We start from the raw sequence: 13,429 nt of genomic DNA, 5'->3' as shown, positions 1-13,429 counted from the left end.
ATTTTAAAAACCCTTTGCATTCCATGGACATATCTAAATTACCTCACTAGTATAATGTGGTTACTGCCTTAATATCGGGAGAAAAAAAAAAACAGTTTAAATAAATTTCTGCTTATTCATGTTGTGGTCAGACGCTATTCGTGTTGTTGTATGTGGGGGGCAAGTTAATTGTTTAGTGTATGAAATGAATCACATGGAAACATCAATCCACCAAGAAATGTGTATGGAGAAGCTTCCTCAATAAAGCAGAATCTAAAAGTAGCTACTGATCTCTTTAGAACAAAGAGAATCAGGGAAGGATGAAATAGCAAAAAGTCAAAACTCTCAGCCCAGTAGAAACTCTGTATTAAATTGGTATAGTGGAGCAGGACTAATCACAGCGTGTCCTTAGGGGTTAGAATGGACATTCATTGTCTTCTGGCCACTCATCATCCATTTTACCCTCTTTGATAACGGCACCAATTTCCTTTGAGGAGTCAATTCTTCATGAATCTAAGTAGTCATCATAGGACTATAATTTAAGGTCCTCTGACTTCCTCTGGGCAAGTGCTCCAAATTGGTCTAGTCAAATCTTTTATCCTGGGACTTTGAAGCTTAAATGAGTGAAAAAGATCAGAAAGATTATTAGCAGTGGTGATTTCTATCATTTCCTGCTATCTGGATTCTGGGAGCTGCCTTCCTTTTTCTGGGGACTAGGAGGCTTTTTTGGAGCGCTGTTTCTAGCTTTATCTTTTATTTACTGACCTGTCCAAGATTCTTAAAACAATTTCCTTTTCATCTTATGCTAACCAAAATCATGTCTGTTGCGGGCCATCAAATAACCCCTGGGGTACTTTGCTTTATACAAAAAAAAAAAAAAAAAAAAAGTATGGAAATAGCTTTTGGTAAGTTAAACTCCATTTTAAAGCTTACCATTTAAGTGAAACCAATGGTGAAATGAATGCAAAATAATTGTCTCTTAATATGTTCATCTTTTGGTGAATGCAAGTTGGAAATCAGGTATTTATACATTTTGAGTTTTCGACAAGTGGGTTTCACTGTATTGTGCTTTTAACAAATTTAACAAATGCCTTAGAAGGCATAATTTGATTTGGAGTCTGTCTAAAGCAATCTAATAAGTTTTGGTGTACATATGAGGATCCACTCTATTTATTAAGCAGAAATGCTCTTATTACAAAACTTGTTCAAACAAGGCTGAATGGGAGTTGTGTGCAGGATGGTCAAGTACCTCTTGTGGGCTCATATTTGCTGAGTAGAAAGAGTGGGTTTTGTTCAAGCTCCCCCCTTTTTTTTTAACTTTCATAATTAAGAAAGACCTCTCGGTGTTTTATCGTTTTGAAATTGCTGGGTGTAATAGGAACTAATGAATCACTTTGTCATTATGAAAACCAAAGTATAATTAGAATGTTATTTTGCAAAAGTACATTGGCAGTTGTCCTGTTCAGAGTTGTGTAAGTTGCTCTACGAGTGGATGGTCCACAAATATTTACATATATATACACTCTGATTTCAGGCCTCTGTGGCTTGGATCAGGATGTTATTCCTGTCTGGAGTTCCCCCTCCACTAGTCCTTTGCCTGTTGAAGTCCTACATATCTCTCAAGGCCAACCCAAACATTACCTTCTCCTGGAACCTTCCTCAATTCCACCTAGCAGATTTAGTCACTCCATCATTTGGGCTTCCTAATCTTTTCTTCATTCCACTGGAGAGCCTATCTCTACATCTAAGACACTGTGAGCAACTTGAGAAGGTGCAAACAGTTAAGTGCTTGACTACTAACCAGAAGGTTGGTGGTTCAAAACCCCCAGAGGTGCCTCAGAAGAAAGGCCTGGCGATCTGCTTCCAAGAGCTCACAACCTTGAAAATTCTGTGGAGTGCAGTTCTACTCTGCAACACTTGGGGTCGCCATGAAGTAGAATCAACTCAATGGCAACTTTTTTTTTTTTTAGTTTAGGCATTGGCACAAAGTTCTATGCAGAGTAACAGCTCAATACCTGTTACTAAATTAGATTATCTCCTTAGAAACTGATTCTCCAGCTTCCTCATTTATACAGAAAATCCCTTTAATACATTCTTCAGAATATCTAATATATGTAATATTTCCAAGGGACTACAATTACCTGCAGAAGAATTTTAATAATGCCCATTGTGGATGCCAACATATTTTCCATTTGCTTTATTCTTTGTTTCAATTTAAATGTTAAAAGAATTTCAACTTCTCCATCATATTGGAGGCTTGAGGAGTGTTTTGGTTTCTGTTTTTTTCCAAACTTAAAAACAAATCTGTCCCTGTTTGGAGTTAGCATGCCCTGCTCATATTTGGTGAATGGATGATTGACTAGATCCCTACAGCTCACATGATACAGTTCAGGGCCTCAACGTGGCCCAGATGTCTTTCAGCACCATCCTAACCACTGCCTGGTTTAGATTTTATGTTTAAAGCACCCACTATTCTGTCTCTGACTGCTGTACTCTTTCTATTCCTGATTTCTCTGCCTGGAAGAGTCTACCCTTAGTTTTTTGCCTGGTCAAATCCTATTCATCCTTTAAGACTCTACTACTACTCTATGATTTATTTTCAAAAACTATTTTATGAATGTCTATTATTTTCCGGAGTCCTGGTGGCTCAGTGGTTAAGAGCTCGGCTGCTAACCAAAAGGTTGGCAGTTCGAATCCACCAGGCACTCCTTGGAAACCCTATGGAGCAGTTCTACTCCGTCCTATATGGCCACTATATGTTGGAATAGACTCAACGGCAACAGGTTTGGTTTTTTTTTTTTTACTTTTTTTATTTTCCAGGAAAATAAATCAGATAAGAACCATGCCCTTGAGGGAGAGGGATTCTAGTAAGAGAGAGAGAGAAACAAGTAGAAATACATAGGATAGTCATCGATTGTGACACCTGCTCTGAAAGAAATGACAGTGTGGTGTGACAGTGCGTGTCTGGGAGCAGGGCTTCTTATGGTAGGTTGTATGGCAAGTCCTCTCAGAGAAGGTGACATTTGAGCTGAGCTCCAAAAGGGAAATCTTCAGTGAATCCTCTTTACTAGGTTCAACCTCCCTTCTTAGTGCTCTCATTAGATTTTATGCGTATCTTTAGCACTTACCGCATTGTTAGCCATGTTGACGTCCTGCAATAGCACGCTGGCGGACTTGAACTTGCATTCCAACCTTACGGTTAGCAACCGAGTGAGTTAACTGTACAAGTGTTATGGTGATGAGGCAAAAATAGTACAGGTAGAAGTCAAATAAATCAAATCTATGAATCCTTTGGAACATGAGCTGCTGTCCAGAAAGAGCAGGTTGAATGCAGAGCTGGGGAGGGGCTGGGGGACAGGTATGGGGAACAAGGGTGGAGGTAGCTAAGAAGCTTTGGGAACAGCATTGGGACACTATGTTCTTGATGCAGGGTCAAAGGGGGAAAGTTCTCCGTCTTCATAATTCACCTTGTGGCTGACACAGCCAGCCACCTTCACAAGGGTGATGCCCTTTCTGTTTATTCTTGCAGATGATTCAGGTTAAAACAGAACAACTTATGTCTATCTCCAGTGACACACACGTGATTCTTTTTAGGGCTTAAAAGTACTAGGACTTGCCAGCTGGCAACCTGGTATTTGGCAGAAGGTTAAAGATGCTGCTTTGAGAAATTACAGACAGTTTCCCTCAGCCTCTTCTCTAATGCTTTGGAAGAGAAAACATCGCTGACTCACCCTGCCATGTAAGGCATAACGATATCTCTAAGAGAGTTTTGTAATGAGTTCCCTTTTAAAGCATGATAGAGACTGGATTATTATTAACTTAGAAAGTTTCAGTTACACAACAGCGAACTCATTCAAATATTATGGATTTGAAAAAGCTGATACTAAACCAACAATCATGGCACTTTCTGATTGAGTGTTTAGTATTCCCAAAGGATGTGTTATTTATGCTAGCAATTTCTCTTGCACAACAATCATTTACCTTTCTAGCTGTAGTCTATTCTATTATCTAATTTACTGGACAAATCTGCTTTTTAAAAAATGTTAAATATTTATGTTTAGTAATAAAAATTGTAAGTGGAGAATACCTGCCACCACAAATTAGTAATAGGATGTTTATACTATTCTTATTTGACTGTAGGCATAGATAAGAACTATAAGGGAAAATGACTATTACAGTCCTATAATAATTTCATCACTTACAATCAGGGCTGGGAAGTTAAGCAACAGAAATAAATCTCCAATGCAAACCCACTCCCAGTGCCTCCTTCCTTTATAGATCATTCCCTTGGAAGTTGGGTGTCTCCTAGAGCTATGTGTGGATCACTCGGGAACCCTGGAGAGATTGGACACCTTGGGTTAGGCCTTGTTTTCAGAGAATGTTATTTCATCATATCAGTTTTCCTAAGCTCCACTCTCTCTTTTAATCCTTAACATTAATGTGTCCTGAACAGGAAAACAATATCTTCCTTGTCCCTCTTCCATTTTTCCTCCAATGTCCTGGGCCAGCTAACAGACTGGCAGTAGTAATTTTCCATCTTGGCTTTGATGGAGCTCAGTCCTCTTGGTCATGGGAGTCTCATTCTCCAGAGATCCTGTCTTCAGGATTTGGAGTGATGAAGAAAGAGAGAAGACCTTTTACCTGCTCAGTGATATCATAAAGAGTAATTATCATATAATCTTTTGAGCCTGGAGTTGCTGTGGGACGTCTTTACAGTGGAATACTGTTCATACCATGTTAACATCCGTGTATGCATGGCGGAAAACTCATGTTCACCACATGGCAGAAATGTTGACATTTGCCCTTTCACCAAACTTGCAGATGGAATAAAAGGTAACCCTAGACTTTATTGGCTTCTTTGGTCTTCCACTTGAGGGGCTTGAAAGCTTGACGAAATTGGGATCCTGTGGCATTTGATGATGATAATTGGAAGCGAGAATAAGTGCAGCAGCCTCTTTGCCTGTGGTACCAGAATTGTTACAAAATGCTTCTGGGTGCCATTTCAGAGGAATCACCACTGGCCCCCATGTGTGGTTCTCCTACTTCCATCACTCTCATGACTGTGACTCTGGGTGGATGAAGTGAAGCTGATGGAGTCATTAGAAAGTTCGTCTGGCACAATTTCTTGTTCCCTGAATGTGTGGACACAGCTTTGGTTCTCCTTCATCCACATACTGCTCTGCCACTCCCACTCCTCCCATTAGCACATAGCAGATTACTCAGCAGGTGAGGTGTTGCTCATTGTTTGATTTTTAACAGGAGAAACCCTCCTGTCAGAGATAAATCCTGTTCAGAGTGCAGGTGGTTGTAAGTCTGAAGTGAAACGTCAGTATGGCATTTCAGCACTTTCAGTAGGAGTCCCCAAGGGCCAAATAAATCATACAGCAAGGTTGCAAGACACTAAATTTGACTTGTAATACTGTCTGAGCAGATGATTCAGCTTTACTATGTTAGAGGCCAAGTTCATTCTGAAGCAGCCATAGCTAAGATGAGGGTGGGCTTCTGGAGGAGGAAAGTTTGGGAGAAGTACATTGGAAGTCATTGAAAGAAAGAGCCAATTCCCCAGCCAGTCCCTACCCAGATGTAAGGGCTCTTAAGGATGGTGCAAGACAGAACCAAGTGTGGACTTTCTTCTCTATCTTCTTCTTCTGTGACCTTGATAACCTAGACTAAATACAAAACAACCACGTTTTAAGAGGAATTCAAGTGATGGAAATAGTAGCTATGTGCCAATTTGGCATACACCACAGCATGTGAATTCTCTGTGGTCCAATAACCTTTATTGTATATATGATTGTGGTGCACGTAAGTCAATTCCAATTTTCCTTGGATAATGTCAGACAGTGTGTAGTCTTCAATGTCTCTGGAGAACGGAGTTTATCATATGAGCTGACAATCTTCTAAGACTGCTACTTTAAGTAAGAAGTGTTGTCGTTAAAAAAAAAGTTGCCCTTGTTCATTTCTTTGGCTTTGGCTTCGGCCCTTGGACTTTGGGCCCTTTAAGCCCTTTTTCTTCCCTTTTTGATCAGGTTTTTTCTCTGATTGTGTGGTCAGGAAATAACAGCCCTCTTGGTTTACCTATTGGTTGGAATTGAGAAATGGTTTCCCTTTAGAGCTTGGCTCTGGTTTTCTCTTTGGTATTTGCCTGATCTTAACTCTTGAGCTTTGTGTTCCATTTCTCTGATCTCCTGGTGTCTTAGATTCTCCCTGGAGTTAGGACCACTATCAATCCCTCCAGCACACTCCTTATACTCTGACAATTGATAGTATATTAAAGTCAAAGGAAAATCTTAGGCAACCCTTTAGGGTCCTCATATGAAACTGTATTATGATAAGTACACAAAATATAATTTTAAAAAAGCCATATAAATTCCACCAGTTATAAAGCAAAGGGGTAAAAATGCTTCACATCATGCTTCTAGGGCTTCTTAAAAATTTCGTTTGAAAAGCATTTTTTACTTTCTAGGCAGCCAAGAACTCCAGCTGATTTCAGCTGTTGCTATTTGGTGTGTGCAAAAAAAATATAGATCTTTCTGAAGAATTTTGTTATCAGTAATGCTATGGAGCCTGGCATAGCACATTTGACAATATCAGAAGAGATGGTATCATATAAATGTAACAGGGAGCAGAGTGCAGTTCTGTTTCATGGTTTGGCCAGAAAAAAACAAATTACACTGAGTGACCTGAGGCAACCTGACTTCATTAGACCCCTGGTCCTTGTACACATTACAATTTTGCCCCAGTAAAGAGATTAAAAAAAAAGGTTACTGGAGCTTTCAGAAAGGAGATCCTATCCTTTTCAATTACATCTGCTTTATGAACTGTTTAAGCCATTTTCCAAAGTCTGCCTTCACAGTCTGTCTGATAAACACTGCACAAAAACCCTCCTGGTTTGCAAAATCCAACTCTTATGTGTCTGAAGTCCCCTTTTGGACCCTGAGAGGAAGGAACATTGAAGTTTCCAAAGAGCTGCTGGTGACAAATGTCTACTGCATTTCCTGGTGGCAGAGAACTAAAGTGAGACTTGAAAAAGAAAACATACGTGCTCTGGAATCCTCTCTCCTTCAGCTCCTTTGGAGCCAAATGCTGACCTGTCAGATTTTTATACCCTCACCACCCCCTCAGCCATTCTCTCTCTCACGTTGTGGTCTGCTCTCCAGAAATATATCCTTTTTAGTTTCAAACTAGATTGAATTATAGAAAACAAACTGTGCAAATTTCCCAGGCCCCCAGTTTTCTCACAGCCAGGAAGGGAGTAAGGAAGAGGACATGGATTCTCCTTCTCCCCTGCCCCCACCTCCCAAGTCTCCACAGCTGTCTTTTCAAAAGCAAATTATTTAAAAAACATATAGAGAGCATAAATCATCAGTCATCTGGCAAGGGGTGAACATGGTCATCTTTCAAAATAATAATGACGTCAAACTTTGTAGAAAGGGGAAACTGCTCTCTTTGTTCCAACGACCCTACAATGTAGATAAACATCTCTCGAGGCATAAATATAATGACATTTTTAGAACTGGCCTATCTGCTAGTCTAGACTTATAGGAAAGCATCATAAAACTGTTATTTTCAAAGGCCAAATTCTCTTCCAATGCAACCCTATCTGCTCCAGGACGGAAATTAATCCAAGTTTTAGAATGCACTTGGCAACCCCAGGCTGGTTCTTTTCCCATTCATCTAATATAGATCTTGATTAACATAACATTAGAAAGAGTTTAAAGGGTTTTTTTTTTTTTTTAATGTGTGTTTTGTTTTTAACACAAGAAGGGTCTTCCACCTGAGTCAGCGGAGGGGATGATTTCTCAGGCTCTGCTGAGAAAGGACTTCTGGATGTGAGATAGTGTGAATGTCTGGTTGGAAATGCAGGTCTGCTCTCCTGGGACCTACCACTTTGTTCTTAGAGGGCATTTTGTAGGGTCCCTGTGCCCCCAGCACAAGGCATCAGTTAATATCATTTGCAGTATTAGGGTGTTGTCTCAAAAGAGACAGAGCTTATTATTCCGCAGGGAGTATGAGAACATCTGGGACTTATGAGGGTGTTTATGAGTAACATCACTGGTAGACACATGAGGTCAGCTTTCTTCCCGGTCTTTGCCACCACTGAGGACCTGGGGGTGGATGGACAGAAGGGAGGTGGTGTGGTATGGCAGCTGGAACACAAAGTGGGAATAATCACTTGACTGCATTTAGACTCTATTCACCATCTATGGGTGAGGCTATTCCATCATTTGGTATCCATGGGCACTTACCCATGGCCAAAACTGGCTTCCTGTTTTTAAGGGGAAAACACTCCAGAGACTTATTTAAGAAAGACTCAAAACTTTCCTTGGGCATCAAGTAAATGTCAAACAAACAACGTATTGATGAACTTTTAAAATATATGAATCAGAACTGCATGGAATTAATTTTGCTAGAATGATCCATGAACTTTAAATATCAAAGAGCAAAGTCTTGGGCATTTGACATTTGTTTTACTATGATATCTTCCAATTCAGAAGAGGACAATGTTTTTATATGTTTCCCTGGATTAGAGATTAGAGTGTTGAATTTTAATCTTTTCTTAGAAAACTAGAAGATAAGTTATTCTTTTGACCGTCTAGGGTACTACATTTTATGTAAGAAGAAGCAAGCCTAAGGGTGGGAGCCTTACGTTTTTCTATGGTCACTAACAGTGATTTAGGGTGATTTTATTAAACCCTCCTATCTGTCTGGGCCTCAATCATTCATTCTGTAAAGAGAGACTAACAGGATGTGACATTTACTGCCCTCCCTGAGGTGTTACACGGAGGGATGACATTGTGGGCATGGGGTGGGAGTTAACAAAAGTGATGTTGACTTTCCCCCTTTCTCAATGTCATGTGCAAAGTGTGGGCAGAAACAGGAGCAGTGGAGTGTGTGTGTGTGTGTGTGTGTGTGTGTGTGTGTGTGTGTTTGGAGCTAAAGGTGGGGTTAGAGACAGGAGGACTACTGCAAGTGTCAATTCTTTCTCGTCCATAGAAGCCTTCTGTTGTTGAACCTGGGAGGAATGTAGCCAAGGCTTTCCTTAAGACATGGTCAAGTGCTCTTTTCTGCTATTGTGGTAGGTTTTCAAGCAGGAAAGCCATTCTTTCAGGTGTACTTGAAAAGTCCTCTGCGATGATGTGTCTCCATTAGGAGGTGAGAAGTGGTACTGATGCTGAAGTGGTCTGGTGAAGGCATGGCCGGAGACAGGGATGGCAAACTATCTAACATCCTGGCCCAACAATTCTGATCAACTTGCAGTGCTTCTGGGGAGCTGTTGAGAAGGATTCTGCAGGTGAACACAGACCAGCTCCACAGGAAAGGGTCATCATCGATTATTAATGCTTGCCGTGAGTGTGAGAGGACTAGTGGTGGCCTTGTGCATGCAGTTGTCATCACCACAGTGGAACATAACAAAGAAGCATAATCAAATGGATGTGGCTTCATATTATGTCTCTCCCATGGGTGAGCTGTGTGACTGTGAGCAAGTGACTTAACCTCTCTGAGTTCAGTTTTCTAAAATATAGGGTTAATAACAATACCTTTCTTGTGGAGTTTTTGTGAAGTTGAAGCAAGCTAATACATTTGCTCTTATTTTTATAATTGTGACTGGTAAAAGGTAACTAGTGTCAATACTAGGGAAGCCAGTACAACTTGTAGAAGACAAGGACGTGGAAGCTCCATAGACACATCCAAACTCCCTGAGGGACTGAATTGCTGGGCTGAGGACTGTGGGGACCATAGTTTCAGGGAACATCTAGCTCAATTGGCATAACATAGTTTATAAAGAAAATGTTCTACATTCTCCTTTGGTGAGTAGCATCTGGGGTCTTAAAAGCCTGTGAGCAGCCATCTAAGATACTCCACTGGTCTCACCCCCTCAGGAGCAAGGGAGAATGAAGAAAACTGAAGATACAAGGGAAAGATTAGTCCAAAGGACTAATAGACCGCAGCTGCCATGAGACTGAGTCCATTCCAACTAGATGGTGCCCAGCTACCACCACTGATTGTTCTGACAGGGATCACAATAGAGGGTCCCGGACAGAGCTGGAAAAAAATGTAGAACAAAATTCTAACTCACACAAAAAGACCAGACTTACTGACCTGACAGAGACTGGAGAAATCGCGAGTATGGCCCCCAGACACGCTTTTAGCTCAGTAATGAAGTCACTCCTGAGGTTCACCCTTCATTCAAAGATTAGACAGGCCCATAAAACAAAACGAGACTAAATAAAGGGGTACAGTAGCCCAAGGGCAAGGACTAGAAGGCATAAGGGGACAGGAAAGCTGGTAATAGGGAACCCAAGGTAGAGAAGAGAGAGTGTTGACATGTCATGGGGTTGTCAACCAATGTCATAAAATAATATGTGTACTAACTGTTTAATGAGAAGCTAGTTTGTTCTGTAAACCTTTATCTAAAGTATAATAAAAGACAACAAAAAAAGGTAACTAGTGTCAGGGGAGAAACCCGTGGATTAGAGATGCGCTCTGGGCTTGCATCATTCATTTTCATTAATGTAAGGAGTCTGTAATAAGAAACCCAAGACATGGAAGGACCCAACTCAGATTTAGTACAATCATTTCCCCAAAATAGGGTCAAACTCATGTTAATAGGAACAATATGAATTTCTCAGATGGAGTTGATGGCGTGGTCTTCATTAAGAAATGACTCCTTACAGTAGTGTACTATGGGTGCTTTTAGACATTGTGGAAAAAATCCAACCCCATTCTGGAGTGTTACCTGTTATTGTTTCTCTTATCCACAGGACCAGAGCTTTTTGTTTTGAGACTAGATCCCATTTCTTTCTTCAATGGAGCAGACATGAAAGCTCTGGCATTCAGGATCAGGAATACTAATGAGGTAGGACTCTTAAAGGCAAAGATACGGAAAGAGAAAGAAAGGGGAGAGTTAGGATCCTGGGGGAGGTCCATGAGGTCACTCTCTGAGAATTCTCTTCTTGTGACATGGAATTCCCATAGAGATATCTCCCTATTCCTTGACTCTGTATGGCTTGGGACAATTTCCTGAATGCTTGAACCTTTACCAGGGCCCAGTGCATCATTCGTTCAGAGAAGGCGGAGAGGTGCTATTCAGATCTGCTCGCTGGTCACCCAATGGACTTTGAAAAACACCATCATTGTGAGCCACTGGGCAGCATGGAGCCTCAATCTGTGTCCACCTACCAGGTAGAGAAACAATACAGCTGATCCCCTCTGAGATCGGGTAGAACATATTATGTGGAATAGAGAGAAAGGGACTTGTTTAGGTTACATTATTATCTTTTTCTTCCTCCTCTTCCTCCTCCTCTCCATCCTCCACTTCCTCCTCCTTGTCCTCCTCCTCATCATTTGCAGTCTAAGGAGACCTCTCCAGTGCAACCTAAGGGACACAATGAATTGGAGACCATCTCTCTGGAGTTCCCTTGATGTGTAAATTATGCTCACGAGTTTGGGATATCATGATTTTCCTAATCCATTCTATTTTTTGTTCCCAGACTTAGAGACTCTCCTTAAGATACAGAGTGAGGGCAGGGACTTTCTTGGTTTCTTAACAGAGGAGGAGAGCTTACCATGGACCTCATAACCGGTAATAAAAGAGTTCACTATACACTCAGAACAATGACTACATGACTTGTGTAAAGTTTATGCTATTTACATACCTCTCCATGTTTGTTATTCCAAGTCTGTTTCTCTGGAGATATTAGTAGAATCCTAAAAAGGAAAAAGATTTGGGGATTGGTAGAGGGTATGGAAGGGACATAAGGGAGTAGGGAAACCCGGGCTGGCCCGTTTCAAAGAGAAATCATAAAGAACAGTCCATAAGATAGAAGTCCAAAAGGTGTGTGGGTCCTGTGGAAAGAGAGTGAAAGGTGACATCCTAGGAAAGAGAAGCTGGCTGGGGGCTCCCTAGCTGAAGGCTAGCGGTGTTCCCCCCAAAACTTTGATACTGTTTCTCCCATAACTAAAAAGGACACCCTTGTAAGGAGTTATGAGCCCAGATTCACCCCAGCAGTCATATACAAGGTTGAGCCAACCTTCTAACTTTAAGCTTGCTACTCCTGCCCTAACTGCCCAATCTCTTTTGTTCCGGTTGTTTGGAACCACTTCCAGTTGCACAATGTAATGCATACCGTTGCAATTTAAGCATACACAATGAAAATTCACATGCTTTACTTTCAAATGTTTGTGGTTGACAAGTACCTTTTCAATGAACTTTTTTTGATTTAAAATGCAGCGAACTAGTTGTTTAACATAAGACCAAAGTAAGAAGGGGCTTCTCCCCCTCTTGGTACCCACTTCCTTCTCTCCTCCTCCTCTGCCTGCTTGTCTTTCTCTTTCTTTGACCTATGAGAAGGCTGGTTGGATTATCATGGCAGTGTGGCATTTAATTTTTTTTGTCTCTTGCAAACCCATTTGGGTAAATCCTATGTTAGGAATTGAGAGATCCCATTTAGAAAAGCCTCCTAAAATCTTAAGCCTTTTAGTTAATAAATATCGCAAGCACTGTAATTTATAGATGGAATTATAACATTCCAACCTCTATTTGGGCTCTGCTTTCTCAACTCTCAGGGGTAATGAGATGATGAATGAGTTAATATTTTTTCTGAGCTTTGAAGAAACGCAATATCTTGAATGCTTAGGCGTTTTTGACCTCAAATTGCACCCCAGCAGAATTTCCTTTAAGTGAGAAAAAGGAAGGAGACAGTGGCAGGCACGACATAAAACAACTCTTTCCACTTCTCCCTGTACTTCCAAAACTCTGTGGAGGAAGATACGAGGTGGCTGTGATGACAGTGCTCGTTCAAGAGTGATTCTTATGGTCGAGCTGGACCTAAGGGAAGGGTACAGTCATTCCTCAGTGACCTTTAGCCCCTTCTGGGCGAATCCATTTTGCCCTGTCACCCAGAACCTTCCTAATATCCAATGGCCATGATCCCTCCGTCACCAGCACTCTTCAGCCCCATATGCCCTGCGCTTTCTCCTCATTCCTTCTCAGGTTCACACCGTAGCATCAAAAATTCTCTGTCGTCTTTATCTTTCCCTCAGAACCTGGCTAGACGACTGAACACCACTCTGTTAAAGTAATTTGACCCAGGGAGTTAATCCCTGCTAATATCTCAGGAAAGCTGTCTCAACAGTCATTATGGTAACAAGAACAAATACCAAAACCACAACAATAAAAAGGCTCATAATAGTGACACTCATCAAGTCCTGACTACCGATGAAGGTCTGTGCAAAGTCCAGACATTATCTCATCAATCCTCACAGCAGCTCTGTGAGTGGGGATTACCGTTATCCTCATCTTACATATGGGGAAGAAGGGGAGTCCCTGGGTGGTGCAAATGGACTCAGCTGCTAACCGAAAGGTGGGTGGTTCAAGTCCACCCAGAGCCACCTCTGAAGAAGAGCTAGTGACCTACTTTCGAAAAATCAGCCATTGAAAACTCTA

This window comes from Trichechus manatus, unplaced genomic scaffold (genome assembly GCF_000243295.1).
Source record: "Trichechus manatus latirostris isolate Lorelei unplaced genomic scaffold, TriManLat1.0 scaffold00041, whole genome shotgun sequence".
Classification (NCBI taxonomy): domain Eukaryota; kingdom Metazoa; phylum Chordata; class Mammalia; order Sirenia; family Trichechidae; genus Trichechus; species Trichechus manatus.
Note: the sequence above shows the minus strand (reverse complement) of the source record.